This window comes from Pongo abelii, chromosome 4 (genome assembly GCF_028885655.2).
Source record: "Pongo abelii isolate AG06213 chromosome 4, NHGRI_mPonAbe1-v2.0_pri, whole genome shotgun sequence".
NCBI lineage: Eukaryota > Metazoa > Chordata > Mammalia > Primates > Hominidae > Pongo > Pongo abelii.
In genome coordinates this window covers 189241907-189268136 of record NC_071989.2, presented here as the reverse complement: position 1 = coordinate 189268136, position 26230 = coordinate 189241907, and the positions used below count along the sequence as shown (strand labels likewise).

Below are 26230 nucleotides of genomic sequence, written 5' to 3'. Positions count from 1 at the left end.
CCTCTCATCATATTATGCCTCCCTCCTGGATCTTTACCTTCAGCACACATATATGTGCTATTCTTTCCTCTATTAAAAAAAAGTCTTAACTGCATTTCTCGCTCCAGCTACTTCCCTTCTCTCATTCTCTCTACAGCAAAAACAATCCTCAGGAATTGCGTATGTTCTCTGTCTTCTATTCTCCTCCTCCCAGTTAAACCTATTCAAGTTAGTAAGTGTTTTCAACCTTTCACCAAAAACTATCAAGAAGAAACCCAGTAGCCAGGCACGATGGCTCACGCCTATAACCCCAACGGCTTTGAGATGCTGTGGAGGGAGGAACACTTGAGTCCAGGAGTTCAAAGCTGCAGTGAGCCATGATCATGCCACTGCACTCCACTCTGGATAACAAAGCACAACCCTGTCTCTAAAAATGTTTTTTTTAAAATTTTTTTTAAAAAGAAGAAACCCAGTGATCTTATATTCTTATTTCCAATGGTCACTTCTCTGACCTCTTTTTGCTTATGATCAGCATTTGATATAGATAATCACCCCCTCCTAGAAACACACTGCTTGGCTTCCAGGATATCTGTTTTCTTGGTTTTCCTCCTATCTCTCTAGATTCAGTTTTTTCTAGTTCTTCCTGCAGAGTTGCAATTATCTCCATTTTACCAGAAAACAGAAACTCAAAATGGTTTAAGCAATTTGCCCACTGTTACAAGGCTGGGAAACAGCAGAGTCAGGCTTTGAATGAGTCTGATTAAAAGTTAAAGCTACTTTAATTATGCTACGCTGCCTCCCTGCTGACAGGAAATAGAACTACTTTTTTTTTTTTTTTTTTTGAGACAGGGTCTCACTTTGTCACCCAGGCTGGAGTGTGATGGTGCGATCTCTGCTCACTGCAGCCTTCATCTCCCAGGCTCAAAAGCCATCTTCCTCTCAGCCTCCCGTGTAGTTGGGAGCACGGGCATGTGCCACCACACCAGGCTAATCTTTGTATTTTTTTGTAGAGATTTGTTTTCGTCATGTTGCCCAAACTGGTCTCAAACTCCTGGGCTCATGCGATCCACCTGCCTCAGCCTCCCAAAGTGTTAAGATTAGAGGCATGAGCCACCGCACCCGGCTTACTTTTCAAACATAGAAATGGGTTTTGACTGTTTAATCAAAGCACAGAAGTAAGTAAGTAATCCTAAAAAGCTGCTTAAGAATATAAATGGTGAGATAAAACAAACTGGTCTTATATGTTAGTTTCTTCAATATAGAAATATAATAACTGCTGTTTTTAGACTGATAAAAAATATTCAATACAAAAGAACAAACACAAAGAAGTGTTCATTCTGTCTAGAGGATAATATGGTAAGGAAAGTGCTCTTTCTGAATGACATGCATACATCAGTAATAACCTAGAAAATATAAAATGCTCTGTTCTATGCTACTAGAGCTTGATGACAGCATCCCTTAAGATCACCTAACTGCCACTATTCTGACCAGATTCCACTTACAAAGTAACTACCTGATCTTCATTAGCTTTCCCAAATAGAATTTAATAATGGTAAGAAATTGCTCTGACCAGCTGAGATTAGTATTTCAGTCCTATTAATCATTTGAATTATTGATGAAAGTTCAAAAGTCTGATTTATCAATCTCATGTAAGCTTAGTGTGAATCAATGTTCAGTTTGATCACACTTCAGGAAGTGTTACTGGACTAAGAAATCTGAAAACCATGCCCTGTACCTGTGGTCATTCTATCAAACAGTCTTGATTTCCGCCTAGGCAGCCAACCATTCCCTTTCTTGGTTTTTTGTATTGTGAGACTGGCTGTCTTAAAATTTAAGGTACTCATCATTTTAGCCCCAAGGCACTGAAGATCTCTTCAGTGCTTCTCTATTTTCCAAATCTCTGAGATTAAGAATTAGGAAGTAAAAAAAAAAAAAAGGCTAGAATAAAAGAAACACAGCAAATTGGACATATGCCCACTAAAAACCCAATCCATTTTTCTGGGAGTCTAACAAAGTATAGCACTGAAGACTAGGTAAAGGAAAGGATATAGGAATACATGCAGTTTAGGATCTTTCCCAAGGCTCTGAAATCAACAAGTAATTCTTGCTCTCTAAAAAGTATAGTATGTCACTGAAGATTACTACCTAAAATAACAAAAGTATTCCAAAAAACACCTGAAAACTTTCAAGGAGAATTACAGAAGAATTCTTTTTTAAATAGCTAGGCCAGAGTCAGAGTCAGCAGGCAGATAGCACCTAACTAGTTAACATCTTACCAATCAAATGCCAGCCATCACTACTGATCCTGACACAATGAGACAAAAATCTCTCTACCTGTTTCAGATCTCAGAGCACTTGTTCATGACCTTACAATAATTATTTCACTTAAACACAAAGCATTCCTTGTATTTATTAGAAAGATATGCTTTCAGATTTGTTTATGAAACAGCTTAAACATACAAAACCTACGGCCATCCTGGGAAAGTTAGTGGTGCAAAACAGAATTACAAACCACGAAAAGACTATCCAGGAATATTTAAAGAGCGGCCTACACGTATACCATAAACTTTGAATGTCTGCCAGAATCTAGAGGGAGAAAAAAAACCTTCAGGAATCCAGTCTACTTCATACTTTCAGGAATGCTGGGGGTTAGCGGGAGCTGGGGATAGGAATCACAGTGAGGGGTTATAAGAGACTTAGCAGAATATGAAGTAAAGTGAAAAGAAATAAAAGTTAAGAAAACCAAGTGGAATGAAGATACCCACAAAGACCAAGTAGAAAAAGTTACATTTAAACACTTAAATATATTTGAACCTCCTCTGGGTAGGAGAGAGGTGAAAAGAAACAGTTGTTGAAAAGAGAACCCTAAGAAAGGGGGAGAGCCTCTGGTCTATTTTTCAGTCAGGAATCAAACATGTTCAGTGAAAATTAGGGACAATCAAACATTTGAGTGTTCCCCCTGGGAAAAGGATTGGTAGTTACAAAGTAATAAAAACCAGAACTGAAATCCACCCATCCTAACAGCCCCTAGCCAGGAGATATGCCACAACCCCCCGCCCCCACCCCAGTAAGCAAAAGAAAAGCCATCTCTACTTAACCTTCAAAATGAACATCTAAGGGGAAAAGAACAGGGATGCCTGAGAAGTGACTGTAAAAGAAAAGACAAACCGTTTTTCCTCTATGCTCACACTTAACACAAACGCTTGTGACCAGATGTGTGAAGGTTTTTCCCCACACACCAAGCAATTCTCCAGCATATAGCACCTGAGTGTCCTATAGCTCAATTCAATCCTGACAGTATCTACCCGGAGTTAGATCCCACTGAGATTATGGGCTCAGTCCCACAATACTGCCCCTCTCTTCTTCAGACACAAGTAAGGTCATCACCCACATTTCTGATGACCGGCTATAAAGCTGGGTTCCCAACACTCCCTCCTGGAGTTGGATTAATTTGTTAGAACGGCTCACAGAACGTGGGCAAACACATTCACTGGTTCGTTATAAGGATATGGTAAAGTATACAGATGAACAGACAGATGAAGTTGTATACAGGGTGAGGAACAGTGCAGGGGTGCAGAGCTTCCAGGCCCTCTCCCACCTCAGCCTACTTTGGGAGCTGAGGCAGAAGGATCACTTGAGCCCAGGAGGTCCAGGCCACAGTGAGCAGAGATAACACCACTGCACTCCAGCCTGGGCAAGAGTGAGACCCTGTCTCAAAAAACAAGACATACAAGCAGCCAACAAACATGAAAAAATGCTCAACATAACTAAACAGAAAAACGCAAATCAAAACCACAATGAGATACCATCTCACACCAGTAAGAATGGCTATTACTAAAAAGATAAAAACTAACAGATGCTGGCGAGGCTGCCCAAAAAAGGGAACACGTACACATTGCTGGTGGGAATGTAATTAGTTTAGCCATTGTGAAAAACAGTTTGGATATTTCTCAAAGAACTAAAAATAGAACTAAGCCAGGCCCAGTGGCTCACACTTATAATCCCACCATTTTGGGGGGCTGAGGAGGGTGGATCACCTGAGCCAAGAATTCAAGACCAGCCTGGGCAACAAGGCAAAACCCCATCTCTACAAAAAAAATACAAAAATTAGCCAGCATGGTGGCATGTACCTGTGGTCCCAGCTACTTGGGAGGATCATCTGAGCCTAGGACGTGGAGTTTGCAGTGAGCTGAGATCACACCACTGCACTCCAGCCTCGGTGATAAGAGTGAAACTCTGTCTCAATAGACAGATAGATAGATACATAGATAGACAGATAAAAATAAATAAATAATTTTATTATTTTTTATAATATAAATATAAATAAACAAAAATATAATATAAATATAAATAAATAAAAAACTACCCGTTTGGCCCAGAACTACCCATTTGGCCCAGCAATTCCATTACTGGTTCTATACCCAAAGAAAAATAAATCTTTCTACAAAAAAGGTACATGCACTGCTATATTCACTGCAGCACTATTCACAATAGCAAAAACATGGAATCAACCTAGCTGCCATCAACAGTGGGCTGGATAAAGAAAATGTGGCACATATACATCATGGAATACTACATGGTCACAAAAAAAGAATGAAATCATATCCTTTGCAGCAATATGGATATAGCTGGAGGCTGTTATCCTAAGTGAATTAATGTAGGAAAAGAAAACCAAATACTGTGTAAGTGGGAGCTAAACACTGGGTACATACATATGGACATAAACATGGGAACAATAAAACTAGGGACTATTGGAGGGAGGAAAGGGAAAGGAGTGCAAGGGCTGAGAATCTACTGACTACCTGTGTGATGGGATCATTTATGTCCCAAACCTCAATGTCACACAATATACCCATGTAACAAACCTGCACATGTACCCCTTGGATCTAAAATAAAACTTGAAACTATTTTAAAAAATTACTCAATCTGTAAGTCAGCACATATACCTTTGAGTATTTACCCAAAAGAAATGAAAATATACACACCCCAAAAGATATGTATATTGCAAAAATAAGTAATTCAAAATCTAGGCTGTTGGAACTTGTTAAATATTTTGAGCCTTAAGAGAATGTGATTATGAAACCTGAGTCACTTAAACAGGCAACTGTAACCTAGGCAGCTGTAGCTTTTGCTTCTCTGATTATAAATTACCTTATTTCTTACCTACACTGTTCTGTAAAATGTCGTAAATGACTAACCAGTGAGTGCCAGGGAAGATGTCTTTCCTCTTCCTCTTAACTGCTGATATTCATTACAGATTAATTTCCCTCTTTCCTCTTTCAAACAAAAACTTCATGACTACCACATTGTTGAAGATGGAATGTGCCAGGCGCAGTATCTCACACCTGTAATCCTAGCACTTCGAGAGGCCAAGGCGGGCGGACTGTCTGAGCTCAGGAGTTCGTGACCAGCAACACGATGAAACCCTATCTCCGCTAAAAATACAAAAATTATCTGGGTGTGGTGGTGGGTGCCTATAGTCCCAGTTACTCGGGAGGCTGAGGCAGGAGAATTGCTCAAACTCAGGAGGCAGAAGTTGCAGTGAGCTGAAATCGTGCCACTGCACTCCAGCCTGGGTGACAGAGAGAGACTCCATCTCCAAAAAAAAAGATGGAATGTTAAACACACTCTTGGAAAGAAAAAAAAAAAAAACAAGCTATATGGAAAAGAAAACAATCTGTAACTAAACTGTTGTAACTCATAAGCCCCAACCTTGCAGAGAAAATGTTGGAATCCTATTAAATGTCGTTGTTTCCTGCCTATATAAATAAGCAGCACCTTAACTTTTTTTTTTTTTTTGAGATGGAGTCTCGCTCTGTCGCCAGGCTGAAGTACAGTGGCGTGATCTTGGCTCACTGCCACCTCTGACTCCCTGGTTCAAGCGATTCTCCTGCCTCAGCCTCCCGAGTAGCTGGGATTACAGGCAGGTGCCACCATGCCCAGCTAATTTTTGCATTTTTAGTAGAGACGGGGTTTCAACATGTTGGCCAGGATGGTCTTGATCTCCTAACCTGGTGATCTGCCCGCCTTGGCCTCCCAAAGTGCTGGGATTACAGATGTGAGCCACCGCGCCCAGCCCAGGCCCTTAACTTTTAACTTTGAAGCCCAGATCCCAGTGCTCTGGAGTTCATATTCCCCAGATAGTCATTCCCAGATGTTCACCTAAAAACTCTTATTTAAAAACTCTTTGAAACTGGATTCTGATCATTTCAATTACTTCAGGTTGACAATATAGTTGTTCATAATAACTTTATTCATAATTGCCAAAAACTGAAAATCCAAATGTTCATTAATAGTATATGGATAGGCTGGATGCGGTGGCTCACATCTATAATCCCAGCACGTTGGCAGCCAGAGGCGGGCAGATCACTTGAGGTCAGGAGTTCAAGACCAGCCTGGAAAATATGGTGAAACCCTGTCTCTACCAAAAATGCAAAAATTAGCTGGATGTGATGGCACATGCCTATAATTCCAGCTACTCAGGGGGCTGAGGCAGGAGAATCCCTTGAATCCAGGAGGCGGAGGTTGTGGTGAGCCGAGATTGGGCCACTGTACTCTGGCTAGGCAATAGAGTGAGATTCCTTTTCAGGGGGAAAAAAAAAAAAAAAAAAAGCAAATGGATAACCAAATTTTAACATATTGACACCACTAAATACTACTGAATAATAAAAAAAAAGAATCGATCAACTGATACACACAAATACAAATGAATCTCAAACATTAAATAAGAGACCCAAGAGATTCCATTTATATGCATTTGTGGCGAAAAAAATCAGAACATCTTGCCCCTATAGTGATGGAAATATTCAATATATTAATTGGTGTATGGTTTATATGAATATACATATTTATCAAGACTCATATTACACATTTAAGGTCTACATGTACATTGCATTTTATGTAAATTTTACCTGAACTAAAAAATATTCTATATTCTAACACTTGGCCAGATGAAAGGACTTTTTCCAGATGAGCAATTACTAAGGAAACATACAACCCACGAACTTTTGCTAAATAAGTACTCATTACCACATTGTTAATGACGTTAATGCAAAAGTTATCAGTATCAAAATGGAGTGACTAATGTCAAGCTCTAACCAAATGGAGACCTCACTATGCAAGGAATTCCTTAAAATGGCAGTGTCCTAGATAACCTGCTTGCACAATTGCCTGACACAGCTGTCTCTACCAATGAACCAACACCAACTCCTGCAATAAGCCCTTGTAACCAACAGTCTTTGTTTCAAAACAACTTACTTGGACTTCCTCTTTGTCTTTAAAAGTTTCCTCTTACCCCAACCTCTCTGGATGCACCTACGATTCCTTAAAGCACATGTGTCCCTGATTACAATTCCCTGCTATTCCTGAATAAACTCTGGAAAGTTGGTCTCTCAGTAGCTCATTTTAGCTTCATCTTAGGAACCCAAGACAACCTGGACAACGTGGCTCATGCCTGTAATCCCAGAACTTTGTAGGCCAAGGTAGGCAGATCACTTGAGCCCAGGAGTTCGAAACCAGCCTGGGCAACATGGCAAGAACTCGTCTCTACAAAAAAATGTTTTAAACAACTAAATTAAGTTAAATTCAAAGGAACCAAGATTTCCAGAGAAAGAGCATGTTTATAAATCAAGGAAATTAAATGGAAACACTGGCCAGGCTCATACCAGTAATCCCAGCACTTTGGGAGGCCAAGGCGGGAGGCCTGCTCGAGCCCAGAAGTTCGAGACCAGCCTGGGCAACAAAGGGAGATCCCTCATCTCTACAAAAACTAAAAAGAAATCACCCAGGTGTGGTGGCACATCCCTGTAGAGGCAGGAGGACTACCTGAGCCTGGGAGGTCAAGGCTACAGTGAGCTATGATCACACCACTGCACTCCAGACTGGGTGACAGAGTGAGACCTTGTCTCTTCCTTCCCCCATCAACCCCCCCCCCCATACACACACAAATACTAAAACTGGCTTGAGAATATCAATATAGACTCACGATTTAATTTATGTCTGTCTACTGAAGTGTTGCAGAAGCAATACTACCTCCGGAATAATGGCACTCCTAAATTGTCAATTTCAAGCTCTAATACCAAGAAAGTAAAGTTCTTTGTAAAATGGCCAATCAAAAGATGGGCAGGACATGTCTAAAATGAGCCTGGGACATCTTTCAGTGCCAAAAAGCTAAGTCTAATGGAGTCATCATGTCAACGTGATACAGAAGCCAGCTAGAAGGGGTCCTCACAGGACAAACTATGACCATTTGAGCAGTAAGAATCATAATTACAATGAAATGAAACACACTGAATCAATACAAATCTATGAGAACCACAAAAAACCAAGCCAAACAAAAGAGAGATAACATAATCCTTTCTGTGCTGCAAAAAAAGAGCTGGCAATGATGTAAAAGATGAAACTACTATAGTAATCAAGACAAGGAGGAGAGAGGGGGAGATGGGGGAAGAGACCCCATATGGACTGCAAGTCAGTCACTATCCGAAGCAGCTATTACAATATGGAGACAGGTAACTAAAAAGAAAGATTTAAGTGGTTACGCCTCAGCAGGAACTGGATTCAGAGTAATCAAACAGCCCCCGTTTAAGAAAAGCTCTACTTGGCCAGGCGCAGTGGCTCGCGACTGTAATCCCAGCACTTTGGGAGGCCAAGGCAGGCGGATCACAAGGTCAAGAAATTGAGACCAGCCTGGCCAACACGGTGAAAATCCAACTCCACTAAAAATACAAAAACTAGCTGGGCTTTGTGGCAGGCGCCTGTAGTCCCAGCTACTCAGGAGGCTGAGGCAGGGGAATCGCTTGAACCCGGGAGGCAGAGGTTGCAGTGAGCCGAGATTGCGCCACTGCACTCCAGCCTGGCAACAGAGAGAGACTGTCTCAAAAAAAGAAAAAAAAAGAAAAAAGAAAAGAAAAGCCCTACTTTACAAAACAATGATAGCTAATAAATTAAGTATGAAAGAATTTTTTTAAAGCAGCATCATTTTATAATTCCCATTCGACATTAATCAAGGATTATAAAAACGGCCGGGTGCAATGGCTCATGCCTGTAATCCCAGCACTGTAGGAGGCTGAGGTGAGCAGATGGCTTGAGCCCACAAGTTCAAGATCAGCCTGGGAAACATGGCAAAACCCAGTCTGTACTAAAAATACAAAAATTAGCTGGGCATGGTGGCACATCCCAGCTACTTGGGAGGCTGAGATGGGAGAATCACCTGAGCCAGGAAAGTCGGGGCTACAGTGGGCAGTGATCACGCCATTGCACTCCAGCCTACGCGAAAGGAGTGAAACCCTTAGAAAAAAAAAAAAAGGATTATACTGGGTTAAAAGCATTAGATGAATATTGGCATTAATGAAATGCTAAAAGCCACCACTACACAGATTCTACATAGATTACTTTCTGATCATAAGGTAGAAAACATTTAATGGAGGAATAAATTGTTACCCCCTTCACCAATCTTACCAACACTATGGAGGAAGAACCAGATATTGGGGTCTCTTGATGTGGTGCAGTATGAAATACACATCAGTAATGTTTACACCTTGATTTGAAAACTAGAGGAACTGGCCAAATGACATCAAAGGAGCAATCAGACAAAATGAGAATGTGGGACTTTCTGCAAGGAAACTGGCCTGTTGCCTTCAACAAACTGGTGTCAGCACTATTCTAGATTTGAAGAGAATTAAGGAATACAATCAGATGAAATGAATGGTCCCTATGTTGGATCCACAAATCAGCAATAAAAAAAATTTTTATGGACAATGAGAGAAGACATTTAACACCTAGTTCATGTTTACATTAATGATTTGCGTGATGTTACTGTGACCAGGTATAAAAATGTGGTTTTTTGTTAAAAGGCTCTCAGACGTTAAACTATTTATTTTAGTGGGCCAGATTTTCTTCAAGGGAAATGAGACTGAGTTATAGGCAATCTTAACTGACAAGATAATATCCTGAATCTTCCCAGCACTTTGGAGCTGGGCGCGGTGGCTCACGTCTGTAATCCCAGCATTCTGGGAGGCCACGGCAGGTGGATCACAAGGTCGGGAGATGGAGACCATCCTGGCCAACACATGGTGAAACCCCGTCTCTATTAAAAATACAAAAATTAGCCAGGTGTGGTGGCGTGTGCCTGTAGTCCCAGCTACTCGGGAGGCTGAGGCAGGAGAATCACTTGAACCTGGGAGGTGGAGGTTTCAGGGAGCCAAGATGGCGCCACTGCACTCCAGCCTGGCGACAGAGCAAGACTCCGTCTCAAAAAAAAAAAAAAAAAAAAAATCCTGAATTTTCCCAGCTCTTTGGGAGGCCTGGGCAGGCCAATCACTTGAGCCCAGGAGTTCAAGACCAACCTGGGCAACATGGAAGATCCCGTCTACACAAAAATTAGCCAGGCGTGGTGGTGTGTGCCTGTAGTCCCAGCTACTTGAGAGGCTGAGGTGGGAAAATGGCTTGAGACCAGGAAGTGGAAGTTGCAGTGAGATGAGATCAAGACACTGCACTCCACCAGCCTGGGTAACACAGTGAGACCCTGATCTCAAAAAAAATTTTTTTCTTAATCTTGAATTTGACATCTCTCTCTCCTTTTACTATGCTTTTCACATTTTCTTCTTCTCCATTCTTTGTGCTTTACTTCTTTTCCCAACCATAAAGGAGAAAACAAAGGGCAACAGAGGAAAGGAAGGGAGGTAAGGAGGAAGAAATAAACTCATGTGCAGAAAGACCCTTTTTTTTGAGTAATCGGGCTCCTTAGAGCTACTGTAAGTTAGGGCACATATGAAAAGGCAGTGACACTAACCTTCATGCCAATCTACTTCCACTGAAGTTAATACAGACCCTCCTCATTTCTCAACTTCAACTATTACACATCCTCCCCACATTGCCGTTGATTACCTTCCTCATATGCACCTGCTCATGCCACTCTCCTATTAAAACTTTAGATGGCCCTGCCTGCCTGCCTAAAGTCCAAACCTCAAAGTCCTCTACTACCTCCACTTAGCTAACTATTTTCTCACTTATCTCCAGCGCTTTGACACACGCTACCCTACAATGTCCTAATTAGAGGAAACCTAGTTCTAAGACTTTGAGACAAGGTCTCGCTGTCACCTAAGCTAGAGTGCAGTGGTGCAATCATAGGCTCCTGGGCTCAGGCACCACCACACCCAGCTAATATTTTCTGTTTTCTTTTTTCTTTTTTTCATTTTTTTTTTTTTTTTTTTTTTGTAGAGATGAGAGGCATCACTATGTTGCCCAGGCTGGTCTTGAACTCCTGGCCTCAAGGGATCCTCCTGCCTCGGCTTCCCAAAGTGCTGGGTTTACAGACGTGAGCCACTGCGTCCAGCCTAAAATATAAGTCTTTCAATACATGCTAATCTCTTTACCAAAGACAACCTTCATCCTAAACTCCTACTTTCTCTTCACAGAACTCAGACGACATGTTACAGCCTCTGTAAGCCCTCCTCAACACGGGAACAAGTTCAGTACTCCCCACTCTGCATGCACACCATACGTTTACCACAGCATATATCACCTCCAAACAGTTTGTATCTCCCAATGTCTTGTGTAATGCCTAGCAAATTACGCTAGTGAACTGGTCAATTTTTTTCTTCACAACCAAAATCAGGTTTTCATAGAAAAAAAATCCAAAAGCAATTCAATACAGTGGAATCATGCTTTCTTAAGGAAGTTTTCTTTACAGAATCATTTATTCAACAAATATTTACTGAGTACCTTCAATGTGACAAGCACTCTGCCAGGTACTATGAATAAAGAATAAATAAGAAATGCATGATCTTACAGCTTAAGCAACTAGAAAGCAAACAAAAAACCTCACAACCACACACTCACACTTCAACTCTCTTATTTTTGCTACCACCACTCTAATTTAGGACTTTAATTCTCATTTCCTCAGCCATTACAATGGCCTCTTCTAATTGGTACTTATGCTTTTAGGATTACAACTAACCTAAATACCACTTAGATTATTCTTCCTAAAGCCGAGTCCTAATTACACTGCAAAATTCAGTAAAACAAGCTCTTTGTGAAGCAGACTTTTTTTTCTTTTGAGATGGAGTTTCCCTATTTCACCCAGGCTGGAGTGCAGTGGCGCTATCTCGGCTCACTGCAACCTCTGCCTTCCAGCTTCAAGCGATTCTCCTGCCTCAGCCTCCCGAGTAGATGGGATTACAGGCACCCCCCAACATGTGCGGCTAATTTTTGTGTTTTTAGTACAGATGGGGTTTCATCATGTTGGCCAGGCTGGTCTCGAACTCCTGACCTCATGATCCACCCGCCTTGGCCTCCCAAAGTGCTGAGATTATGGTGAAGCTGACTTCTGACTATAAAATCAAGAAGTTTCAGCCATATGGTGTGGCTCAAACCTGTAATCCCAGCACATTTGGAGGCCGAGGCAGGAGGATCATTTGATTTCGAAACCAGCCTGGGCAACATAGGGAAATCCCTATCTCTAGAAAAAATAAAAATGGGCTGGGCCCAGTGGCTCACACCTGTAATCCCAGCACTTTGGGAGGCCAAGGCAGGCGGATCATGAGGTCAGGGGATCGAGACCATCTGGCTAACACGGTGAAACCCCATCTTTACTAAAAATACAAAAAATTAGCGAGGTGTGGTGGCGGGCGCCTGTAGTCCCAGCTACTCAGGAGACTGAGGCAGGAGAATGGCGTGAACCCGGGAGGCGGAGCTTGCAGTGAGGTGAGATCGCCCCACTGCACTCCAGCCTGGGCGACAGAGCGAGACTCCGTCCCAAAAATAAATACATAAATAAAAATAAATAAATAAATAAAACGGCCAGGCGTGGTGGCTCATGCCTGTAATCCCAGCACTTTGGGAGGCGGAGGCGGGTAGATCACGAGGTCAGGAGTTCAAGACCAGCCTGGCCAATATGGTGAAACCCCGTCTCTACTAAAAATACAAAAATTAGCTGGGCATGGTGGCACGCGACTGTATCCCAGCTACTCTCAGAGTAGGGAAGCTGAGGCAGGAGAATCGCTTGAACCTGGGAGGCAGATGTTGCAGTGAGTGAGACTGTGCCAGACTCCAGGCTGGGCGACAGAGCAAGACTCTGTCTCAAAATACTAAAAAAATAAAAAAATAAAAATAAAAAAACCAGTCAGGTGTGGTGGCACACATCTATGGTCCCAGCTACTCAGGAGGCTGAAGCGGGAAAATCGCTGGAGCCTGAGAGGTGGAGGCTGCAGTGAGCCTTGATTGTGCCACTGCACTCCAGTCTGAGCGACAGAGATCCTGTCTCAAAAAATAAATAAATGACCGGGTGCGGTGGCTCAAGCCTGCAATCCCAGCACTTTGGGAGACCGAGGCGGGTGGATCACGAGGTCAGGAGATTGAGACCATCCTGGCTAACACGGTGAAACCCCGTGTCTACTAAAAATACACAAAAAATAGCCGGGCATTGGTGGTGGGCGCCTGTAATCCCAGCTACTCGGGAGGCTGAGGCAGGAGAATGGCGTGAACCCAGGAGGCGGAGCTTGCAGTGAGCCTAGATGGCGCCACTGCACTCCAGCCTGGGCGACAGAGCAAGACTCCATCTCAAGTAAATAAATAAATGGCCGGGTGCGGTGGCTTATGTCTGTAATCCCAGCACTTTGGGAGGCCAAGGCGGGCGGATCACCTGAGGTCGGGAGTTCAAGACCAGCCTGACCAATGTGGAGAAACCTTGTCTCTACTAAAAAATACAAAAATTAGCCGGGCATGGTGGTGCATGCCTGTAATCCCAGCTACTCAGGAGGCTGAGGCAGAACAATCGCTTGAACCCGGGAGGTGGAGGCTGCAGTGAGCAGAGATTGCGCCACCGCACTCCAGCTTGGCAACAGAGCAAGACTCTGTCTCAAAAATAAATAAATAAGAATAAAAATAATAATAAAATTTGAATGTTTTGCTGTAATGATTTCTGGTCCTATACCCACTTAAAATGATGATTCCATATCATCCCTTCTCTTCCCCTTTAAGATCTCTACTGCTGAGAAAAATTCAAACTCCACAGTTGAGAATTCAAAATATTCCACCTTTCCAGACTTCTGTCCCAATACTTCCTTCTCTATCTTTTGATGCAACTGCCATCCTTCAGATATGCTCCACTCTTCCCTATCTCCAAGCATTTAGTGATACCATTTTCACACTGAAATTCTATCCGTAATTCAAGGTTAAGTTAAATGTTACCCACCTCCTTCCCACCTAGCCTCCACAGTGGGTGTGCTCACAAGCTGTTTTCTCACAAAACCAGAACGATGGTTTCTCACAAAACCAGAACAAGACTAGACAAAACAATAATGAAGTTTTGCTGAGTATTCTTCAAAGACCATTCTGAAATCCACAGCTTTCAGAAGTAGACTAAAATACAATACAACTCATCTTTCCAAAGATCCTGTCTTTATTACAGTTCATAATTTGCACACATTACAGTGAGAAGACAGCTGAATGAAACTCTACAAATTTCAAAACAGATTAAGAGAAATGAGTTCCAAGCCATGCTTTTGATGGAAAGGGAAGAAGGAAAATAGTGATATGTTACAAATGGAGCCAGGAGCAGTGGCATACGCCGGTAATCCTAGTTACTCAGCAGGCTGAGGTGGGAGGATTGCTTGAGCCCAGGAGTTCAAGGCCAGCCTGGGCAACAGAGAGACACCCTGTCGCTCAAAAAAAATTTTTTAATTTTAAAATTGTTTATATATTTTTTTCAGATACAGGGTCTCACTCTGTTGCCCAGGCTGGAGCTCAAGCGGTCCTCCCATCTCAGCCTCCCAAGTAGCTAGCTGAACTACAGGTGCAGGCCAGCTAATTTTTTTTTTTTTTTTTTTTTTGAGACAGAGTCTTGCTCCGTCACTCAGACTGGAGTGCAGCAGTGTGATCTCAGCTCACTGCAACCTCCGCCTCCCAGGTTCAAGTGATTCTCCTGTCTCAGCCTCCCGAGTAGCTGGGACTACAGGTGCATGCCACCATACCAGCTAATATTTTATATTTTTAGTAGAGATGAGGTTTCACTGTGTTAGCCAGGATGGTCTCGCTCTCCTGACCTCGTGATCCACCCGCCTCAGCCTTCCAAAGTGCTGGGATTACAGGCGTGAGTCACCACCCCTGGCCTTTTTTTTGTATTTTGTAGAGACAAGGTTTCGCCATGTTGCCCAGGCTGGTCTCGAACTTCTGGATTCAAGCAATTTCCCCACCCTGGCCTCCCAAAGTGGTGGGATTACAGGTGCGAGCCACTGTGCCTGCCTCCCCCCAAAAATTTAATTATATTTAAAAATGGAAAAGGAATTATCCAAAGAAAGGAAATCAAATTACAAACATATGCCAAAAAAAAAATCTTCCTGTCTGGACACGGTGGCTCACACCTGTAATCCCAACACTTTGGGAGGCTGAGGTGGGCAGATCACCTGAGGTCAGGAGTTCGAGACCAGCCTGGCCAACATGGCGAAACCCCATCTCTACTAAAAGTGTAAAAATTAGCCGGGCATGGTGGCAGGTGCCTGTAGTCCCAGCTACTCAGGAGGCTGAGGCAAGAGAATAGCTTGAACCCGGGAGGTGGAGGTTGCAGTAAGCTGAGACGTCACCACTGCAATCCAGCCTGGGTGACAAGAGTGAGACTCTGTCGCAAAAAAAAAAAAAGTGCTGTCCTATTTTCCATTATTACAAAACGAAAAGCCCCAAGCCACTACTCAAAAGACACTCACCCAAAAATTAGTCCCTCTTTGAATACAATCTAAATGACAATTCATTTATAGGTACATTAAAAACTTTTAGATAATGAACATTTAAATGTCATATAAAGACAATAATTTAATAAATGCTATTTTTTAATACACATACTCTAGAATTTCAAATTACAATTATGACTGAGATGGCAGGCCCACCACATTCTTTAATATATTCGCCTGCTGTTTTTGCCAAGTGTATGATTTGAATTCTACAAATTAAAAATATGTACCTGTGCCTCTAGTATAAACAAACCCACTTAGCTCCATTAGACGATAGTCACAAGCCTTTCTCACAGCCTCAATTCAGTTAAGGCACTTCTACTCTCACTTCAAACCCCAAATCTGCTGCCTCCCAATGTCATCACATTTGTTTCTTTCTCTTTCTAGTCAGGTTTCCTTCACATATTGGCCAGTTAAAAGTTTATAGGTAGAAGTCCTGGCTACTCGGAAGGCTGAGGTAGGAGGATAGGCTGAGCCCAGGAGTTTGAGGCTATAGCGTGCTATGATTGCACCTGTGAATAGCCACTACACTCCAGCCTGGGCAACACAGAAAAACGCCATCTCTTAAAAAAAAATAAAATAAAATAAAAAAGTTTACAGATGATAAACCTCATTTAGGAGCTGTCCTTAGTGGCAAATGTCTATCATTAGTCTTTCCTTGTGGGAAATCAAACAAAAAACAGCAACAACAAAAAGCTTCTGCAAAAGATAGCTACTCTTGTCTAACAGGCAAAACTTAAATCATAACTGCACATTTTGAGGCTACTACTATAAATTACTGATGATACTATGGCAGGTATCTTGGTATCAGAACCCCGTGATAATCTCCCAAAGCAAACCATATGAATTGCATAGGAGGAATTTAACAGAGTAGCTAGTGGAAAAAAAAAAACAAAACAAGGTATCAAAAAGGTCTTACTAGGCCACAGTAGGAGGATCACTTCAGCCCAGGAGTTCAAGACTAGGCAGCTTAGGGAGATCCCGTCTCTACGTAAAAATAAAAAATTAGGCTGGGTGTGGTGGCTCACGCCTGTAATCCCAGCACCTTGGGAGGCCGAGGCGAGTGGATCACCTGAGGTGAGGAGTTACACCAACATGAAGAAACCCCATCTCTACTAAATACAAAAAAAAAAAAATCAGCCAGGTGTGGTGGCACATGCCTGTAATCTCAACTACTTGAACCCGGAGGCAGAGGTTGCAATGAGACGAGAATCCGCCTTTGCTCTCCAGCCTGGGCAACGAGAGCGAAACTCCATCTATCAGGGCCGGGTGTAGTGGCTCACAACTGTAATCCCAGCATTTTGGGAAGCAAGGCCAGCGGATCATTTGAGCCCAGGAGTTCAAGACCAGTAACATGGCAAAACCTGGTCCGTAGAAAAAAAATACCAAAATTAACCAGGTGTGGTGGCATGCCCCTGTAGTTCCAGCTACTTGGGAGCCTGAGGCGGGAGGATGGCTTCAGCCCAGGAGGTGGAGGTTGCAGTAAGCCAAGATCGCACCACTGCATTCCAGTCTGGGTGACAGAACCAGACCTTGTCTCAAAATCAAAAAATAAAAATAAAATAAAATAGGCCGGGCGCAGTGGCTCACGCCTGTAATCACAGTACTTTGGGAGGCCAACGCAGGTGGATCACGAGGTCAGGAGTTTGAGACCAGCCTGATCAATATGGTGAAACCCGTCTCTACTAAAAGTATAAAAATTAGCTGAGCATGGTGGTACGTGCCTATAGTCTCAGCTACTCGGGCGGCTGAGGCAGGAGAATCGCTTGAACCCGGGAGGCAAGGGTTGCAGTGAGCCAGGATCGCGCCACTGCACTCCAGCCTGGGTGACAGAGTGAGACTCCATCTCAAATAATAATAATAATAATAATAAATTAATTAATTAAAATAAGATACATTCGCTGGGCATGTTGGCACACACCTGCAGTCCCAGCTACCTGGGAGAATGAGGTGGAAGGATTGCTTGAGCTCTAGAGATTGAGGTTGCAGTGAGCCATGATGGCACCTGTGCACTCTAGCCTGGGTGACCATGAGACCTTGCCTTGAAAAAATAAAAACATAAAATAAAAAACTTTACTAGGCTGGGCGTGGTGGCTCACACCTGTAATCCCAGCACTTTGGGAGGCTGAGGCAGGTGGATCACAAGGTCAGAAGATCGAGACTGTCCTGGCCAACATGGTGAAACCCCGTCTCTACTAAAAATACAAAAATTACCTGGACGTGGTGGCATGCACCTGTAGTCCCAGCCACTCAGGAGGCTGAGGCAGGTGAATCGCTTGAGCCCAGGTAGCAGAAGTTGCAGTGAGCCAAGATTGTGTCACTGCACTCCAGCCTGGGTGAGAGAGTGAGACTCCGTCTCATACTAAAAAAACAAATTATCATCTTGGTCTTCAACCCTGCCCTTTCTCCTATGCTTACTACCCCGATTTCCAAGCCAAAAATATGAGTATATCCTTGACCCTTCCTTACCTAGTCACAGTCTTCATATCCAGTCTCCAACTCTAGCCCATTTTACTTCCTAAATCTCTCATCCACTCTGCCTTAATTCCCTCAGCTCTTACCTGAGCTATTCCAACAGTCTCACACCCATAGTCTTTCTTCCACCACTCTCCCCATCTCTAATCCATCCTAGATACGGTCTAATATGGTCTGGGTCTGTGTTCCCACCCAAATGTCATGTCAAATTGTCTCCTCAGTGTTGGAGGTGGGGCCTAGTGGGAGGTGACTGGATTACAGGGGTGGCTTTTCCCCTTTGGTGCTGTCTCAGAAAGTGAGTTATCGCAAGATCTGGTTGTTTAAAAGTGTGTAGCATCTCCACCCCAACTTCCTCCAGCTCTGGCCATGTGAAGACTCCCTGCTTCCCCTTCACCTCCCTCCATGGTTGTAAGTTTCCTGAGGCCTCCCCAGCCACATTTCCTGCACAGCCTGTGGAACCATGGGCCAATTAAACCCCTTTTCTTCATCAATTACCTAATCTCAGGCATTTCTTTACAGCAGTGCAAGAATGTACCAAATATACTGTCCAAAGTGACAGTCCTAGAAATACAAGTACATCATGTTCCTAAAACTGTATCTTTTGTTTTGTTCTTAAAACGGAGTCTCGCTCCTGTCGCCCAGGCTGGAGTGCAATGGCGTGACCACGGTTCACCGCAACCTCTGCCTCCTGAGTTCAAGTGATTCTCCTAACTCAGCCTCCAGAGTAGCTGGGACCACAGGCACCCACCACCATACCTGGCTAATTTTTTTGTATTTTTAGTAGAGACGGGGTTTCACCATGTTGGCCAGGCTGGTCTCGAACTCCTGACCTTAGATGATCTGCCCGCCTGGGCCTCCCAATGTGTTGGGATTACAGGCATGAGCCACCACACCGGGCCCCTAAACTATATCTTGTTCATCTCAATACCCTTGGAAACAGGAAACCCAGGCTCATTTACAAAACAAGTAAGTTGAGTTCGACTTGATCTCTGTATACCTCCTTAGTATCATCTTGGATCCCCCTAATCCCCACTTACCCCTCACAAACCTTCATGCCTTAGCAATGCTATGTCTTCTGCCTGAAATGCCCCAGATACCAAAAGGCCCCTAGTCATCCTTCAAATGCCAACTCAGACACTCAACTTTAAAAGGTCCATTACAACCTTCTTCCATATCCCTCCCAAACACAGAAGTTTACTGTTTCCAGCTCTGAGCTATGCTAAACCTTGAAAACATGTCTACTGTTGTATTCATTAATCCTGCCTTAGTATTTTTTTTAATCTCACATTCTGTAACACAGGCTTCTTCCATTTACATATCTTAAATATTTTTATAACTTCAGAGCTTGGCAAATATTCAGGTAATGCTTATATGAATTTAAAGGGAGAAGCCATGATAGTATAAAAGCAAACATTTTGTAAGAGTGCAAAAGAAGCCTTAAAAGCAGTGCCTATCTTACTAGGAATAAGAAAAACTATTACCTAAAAGGCAAAATCTAGAGAAAACAGAAAAGACTTTAATATCCAAGGGAACTAAGAATACTGGTTCTGGGATAGCCTGAGGTAAGAAGCAAGGGGACAAACTTAAAGGTTAAAAACTATATAAAATCTATCTTAGTGACACGCTATGGCAAAATAAGAGCAAACATCAAACAGACAGGTGTAATGGCAAAAGTGTGTTGGGCACCTATCTGCCAAGCACTGCACTAGGCATATAGTAGCCAATTATTCTGTGAGCACTCATTACCTGCCAGGTCTATCCAGCACTTTACATGCATTATCTCATTTAACCCTCAGAACTCTTGTAAGCAGACACTATTATAATCCTTACATAAAGAAAGAAGGTCCCGAGAATAAGTAACGTTCCTGAGGTCACAGGGATACTAAATGACACAACTGTTATTTTAACCCAAGTCTGATTCAAGTTTGTGCTTTCAACTACTATGCAATAATTTACCTGTATGACCTCGATTTAATTCTCACAGCAACCCATGAGGTAGATTCTACCTTCATCTTATAGAAGAGGAAACTGAGACCCACAGTTTATGTAATTTGCCCAAGATTGCACACTCTTAGTAACTGAGTTGTAGAGCTGGGATTTGAACCAGGGACAATCTAACTCCAAAGCTAGTCTTTCTATTCTACCACAGCCTCATTCTCAAGAATTCTATCACTTGCAAGACCAAGATCTTCTGTTCATTATCCAAATAATATGTTGCTGGGATCATGAGCCCCTCGTTTATGTCTCAGATGCATCATCTTTCCCAAATTAACCTCCTCATCTATACTTTATAGTCCCATACCCTCCACAATACACTAAGACAGCAGATCTCAAAACACTACCATCTCGGGACCCTTTTGCATTCTTAAAAATTAACTAGTACTTGGCATATGAAAGCAAATCTTATTCTTCTAGTAACCGAAGGCTGAAAATTGTAATATTATGAGTTTACATCAGATAATCTCGACCACTAATGAGGACAAATCTTCTTCTTCTAGTAACTGAAGGCTGAAAATCGTAATATTATGATTTTACATCAGATAATCTCTACTGCTAATGAGAAAGAGTTTTTTTTATTGTTTTTGAAATCACATACAATTCCATAGGCAAAACAATTTTGTGTGACCAAATAAAAATGCAATAATTTCAACCAATAGATCAGGGGAACATTTGGAAACATACACGCAATATACATTATAAATTTATTTCCTAAGTTTTGGACTTAAGGAAACAAAGCTGCTGACTAACACAGGTGCCTACCTTCTCTTGACCCTGTCTCCTCTTTAAACTATTACCCTTCTTTCTTTCTCTTCTAGTTTAAATTTTTCCAAATAGTAGACTATAACCTTCTTCATCTTAACCTCCCATATGCTCCTCCGCCCAGTCTACTATCTGACTTATATATGCCCTGGTCCCATAAAAATTTTCCCTGTGTTCATTCCCCCACCTGCCAAATCCTATCAACCCATTTCCAGATCTCATCCTACCCTACACCTGAGCACAATGACCACTACTGAAAACTCCTTCTTTCTTGGCACTATGACCTCTCTTGACACCTGTAGTGTTACTCTCTCCTATTCTGCCCTTGTCTCTAACCATTTCAATCCTGTCCAAAACAAAATATTAGCTGTTCCTTAGGGTTCCCTTAGTGCTCTTCTCTTGCGGTCCATAAGTTTCACACTTGCATATATGCATACTTTCATTACCTTCAGCAGAGTCCATAATTCTTAACTGATTCTCAAATGGAAATCTTATCTCTGTCAAAAGGGTGAAAAACATTTGTTCACACACTCTTCTGAGTAATCCCCTAACTTCCAATGCCAACTATACAATGACCAAATCTATCAAACCCCCAACCGCTCTCTGGTCCAGATATCTGTTAGACATATCCACCTAAGTATCCAGGAGGTATGTCAAACTTAACAGGATCAAAAATCAAACTATTCTACTTTCCTTGTCCAAATCTGTTCTTCTATTTCCCAAGTTAAATCATACCAACAGTCCTCTAAGCTAAACAATTTCTGAATCATACTCAACTCTTTCCTATTTTTATACCTCATGGCTAGTCTGTCCCTAATTCTGGTATCCTGTGCTTTTCTATCCCCTATGCTGATGTACTTGAGCTCTCACAGGAAGTAAATGAACTCTAACTCCTTTAATCCAGCTTCTACATTTTCATTATGTGCCTCCTGAAAAAGTATGTTACATGAACCATTTGCTCACCCATATCCACCTAAACTCTCACTGGATTTCTATCATATACAGGAAATCTCAACACTTTATGAAAAACCCTACAACTATTCACAAGCTGTTTCTGATCACTCTTCCTGTCCCTCTCATCCCTGTGTCTTATGCTCCACAGCCCATGTTGTTCCCAATATGCTGTTCCTTCTCCCTGTCCTACTCAACCTAACAAATCCCTATTCATCCTTTAAAACCCAGCTTAAAGAACTCTGAGATGACTCCCTGTGTTTTCCAAGCAGAATGACTTTCTCCTTCCTTAGCATGCCCAAAATGCTTTGTGCTTTCTTAATTACTATATAACCCGATGAGTACTCTATTGGTTCATTTGTCTTTCTCCACAACACTATAAACCTACTTGGGACAAAAGACTGTAAGCCCCACAAAGGTAGCATGGTACCTGACACATAGATTGTTCAACAAGTATTTTTGAAACTAAGTTATAGTACTATTTAAAAATAGTATTAAACAAGTATAATCAACTATAAAACTTGTTTTGAAAACGTGAATTTGAATTAGCCGGGCGTGATGGCAGGTGCCTGCAGTCCCAGCTACTCAGGAGGCTGAGGCAGGAGAATGGTGTGAACCCGGGAGGCGAAGCTTGCAGTGAGCCTAGATGGCGCCACTGCACTCCAGCCTGGGCGACAGAGCCAGACTCCGTCTCAAAAAAAACAAAAAACAAAAACAAAAAAAAAAACCAAAAAAAGAAGAAAAGAAAAGAAAAAGAAAACGTGAATTTGGCCAGGTGCAGTGGCTCACACCTATAATCCTAGCACTTTGGGAGGCTGAGGCAGGAGGACTGCTTGAGCCCAGGAGTGTGAGACCAAACTGGGCAATGTAGAGAGACCTCATCTCTACCAAAAATAAGAAAAATCAGCCAGGTGTGGCGGCACACACCTGTGATACCAGGTACTCAGGAAGCTCACGTGAACCTGGGAGGTCAAGGCTGCAGCAAGTCATCATCACTCCAGCCTGGGTGACACAGAGTGAGACCCTGTCAAGAAAGAAAAGGAAAAGGAAAAGAAAAAGAAAAAGGAAAAAAAAAGAAAAGGTGAATTTGTTCCAGTGTGATTGATACACAAATTAGAGAACAATTTGAGCACAATCCATATTTCCTGTTTATTTATGTGCTATTTTGTCACATAAACACTAGATGAAGGGAGAAAGCTTGCACCCAGTCAAACTGAACTGTGTAGAAATACATGAAACACACTTCAAACACCTACCAGCTAAGTCAGTTCACTATGGGTTAAGAGCCACACCTATTCGCTTCTGGTGTTACAACCTTCCATCTGATTATAGGTAATTCTTCCACCACTTCACAGTAACTCACCAGCAGCAACCTTTCTGACATCCCTTTCCACAAGCAAACCAGGGCTTTTTCAAAGAAAATGCCACATTTATTACAGTATCTATATATTTCTTAACCAGTCAACGTGTAAAACTGTTCTATCATTTTTACCAGGTTCCTTTTTTAAATGTGTCATTGATAAAGCTTTAGAGTGTTGTACCCCAACCCCATTTGTAAGTCATTTCTACTGCACAATTCTGCAAAGCACTGATTTTTAGGAACCTGTATGTTGCTTTACAGCAGAACTGACTGTAAAAATTAACAGTTGTATGAGAACTTCTTAGACCTTAAGCTAGTCTCACTATTCCAATTCCAATAATTTACTAGAGAGAAAACCGCCTTCCCCCCAAAATTTCACAAAATGTTTACAACCCATATCCTAGCGAACCATCAGGATACTGGTAACTTTTTAAGCTTGGTGGCTTTGATTTCAAGTGGACATAGGGTTGAATTTTCCAGCTTAAGGTCTATAGCCTGCCTAAGCCTAACTCAGAAGGCAAGTATTCTCAACACCTGAACTTTCATGAGTAACATTTTATGACTTTCATTGTTTTGACTGCTTTTAACTTCTTCCAAAACATACTGATATTTTGATTTTAAATGACCCTGTATTATAGAGCAACTGGGCATAGCCCTAAAGTCCCTTAAGGGACCACAGACTCAGGAGACACCATATCCAAGTTAAAAATAGATCCAGGCCAGGCATGGTGGCTCACGCCTGTAATCCCAGCACTTTGGGAGGCCAAGGCGGGCAGATCACTTGAGGTCATCAGGAGTTTGAAGCCAGCCTGGACAACATGGTGAAACCGTGCCTCTACTAAAAATACAAAAAAATTAGTCAGCGTGGTGGCAGGAGCCCGTAATCCCAGCTACTTGGGAGGCTGAAGCAGGAGAATGGCTTGAACCCAGGAGGCGGAGGTTGCAGTGGGCCGAGATCGCGCCACTGCACTCCAAGCGAGCCTTCATCTCAGAAAAAAAGAAAAAAACAGATTCAAAGTCACTAACTCCATACTATCTCAAATATATGCTTGTAGGGCCTCCACTCTATTCTCCACAGGGATGCCAAAGTGATCTCTAAATCACCTTGCTCCTCTGCTAAAAATATTTTGGTTCTCTCTTCTGCTGTAAGATAAAGGTATAAACTTCACTTTTAGCTTAGCAAGCATGGTCCTTCAAAATCTAGACCAGACACACCTTTGCAGGCTCATCTCGAGTCATTCCCACTGTTCCAGTAACACCTTATCACTAGCCTTACCCTAACACTTGACACCTCAGTGCACCCACACTTCCTTCTGTTTGACATGACTCCCTCTCCCCCGTTTGGCAAATTCCTATTAAGTGTTATTTTCTGTAAACTGCCCCCACACCCTCCACAAGTTTAATCATTCTCTATTGTGTTCTTCCACAGCACTCTGTGCACCTATGAAGCCTATACACTACGAGAAGGCAAAATCAGAGTATTATTTGTCTTTGAATTCTCAGTGTTAAAACACTATGGCCAGTACATACCTTAACGTGTAACTTGAGTTACCAAGAAAATATAAATGGATGAAGGAGAGGTGAAGGCCAGAGAAGGGTAAAGTGGAGACAGCCTAAATGAGTCCTCATCTTGGATCAAATAACCCCCCACCTCGCTAATTACTTATTCAAGTACCAAAATACAGTACATTCCATTATATTCTAATGCACCCCAGCTATGCATACAGTATATGTTTACAGTTTATTCAGCATTTTTTTTGAGACAGAGTTTCACTCTTTTTGCCCAGGCTGGAGTGCAATGGCGTGCTCTTGGCTCACTGAAGGCTCTGCCTCCCAGGTTCAAGCGATTCTCCTGCCTCAGTCTCCCGAGTAGCTGGGATTACAGGCATGTGCCACTGCGCCTGGCTAATTTTGTATTTTTAGTAGAGACAGGGTTTCTCCATGTTAGTCAGGCTGGTCTCAAACTCCTAACCTCAGGTGATCCGCCCACCTCAGCCTCCCAAAGTGCTGGGATTAAAGGCATGAGCCACCACGCCCAGTCTCAGCAATTCTTAATTTCACATACACAGCGTTTTATTAATCACACTTTGTTATAAAATGACTGTATGAGTAATGAGTATAAAGATATCTACATATCCAACTCTTTGGTTTTTCCAGTAAAACATATATTTTTAGCTGAGCCTATTAGGACTTTTCCAAAGTAATAAATGCTTTCAAGCACAGCTTCCCAAGCCAGTGGACCTTGCATATGGGAATGGGTTCTAAAGGTGCTGAACATACTGATCTCTCACCCCTAACGGCCCAAAGAATACAGCTGTGAGCTGCCTTAACCATTTATTCCAATATGTCTTACATATATTATCCTTTTCTGTTGCACTATGAAAAAGGTTTATCATTTAAAGAATATACGAAGGCAAATATAGGTACTGGAATGTCTAAGCATTCACCAAAATGCATACTTTTTTTGTTGTTGTTTGAGACGGAGTTTCACTCGTCGCCCAGGGTGAAGTGCAGTAGCGCGATCCTGGCTCACTGCAATCTCTGCCTCCCAGGTTCAAGCAATTATCCCACCTCAGCCTACTGAATAGCTGGGATTACAGGCATGCGCCACCACACCTGGCTAATTTTGTATTTTTAGTAGAGACAGGGTTTCACCATATTGGCCAGGCTGGTTTCGAACTCCTGACCTCAGGTGATCCACCCATCTCGGCCTCCGAAAGTGCTGGGATTACAGGCGTTGAGTCACCGCGCCTGGCATAAAATGCATACTTTTAAACTACAGGTACAGTGGGCAAATTCCTACAATGCCTTTACACATTTGTAGTTAGGACCAAGTTCTATAAGCCAACCTTACGTCTGCTCAAAAGAAAAGTTTGAAATTTCCCAATAATTGTAGTTTTACTTTGCCAACAACATTTAAGAAACCTGAAAATACCTACAAATTCAACAGGCATTCAAAAGGAGCCGCTTGGGCTGCATC

At 42.4% G+C, this 26230-nt stretch overlaps 1 protein-coding gene across 4 annotated transcripts in view; it reads right to left on the bottom strand.

Annotated features, from left to right (window-relative positions):
- CNOT6 (CCR4-NOT transcription complex subunit 6) overlaps window positions 1–26230 on the bottom strand; it is an 81760-nt gene that overhangs the window by 53343 nt on the left and 2187 nt on the right. The gene's annotated exons all lie outside the window — the stretch shown is intronic.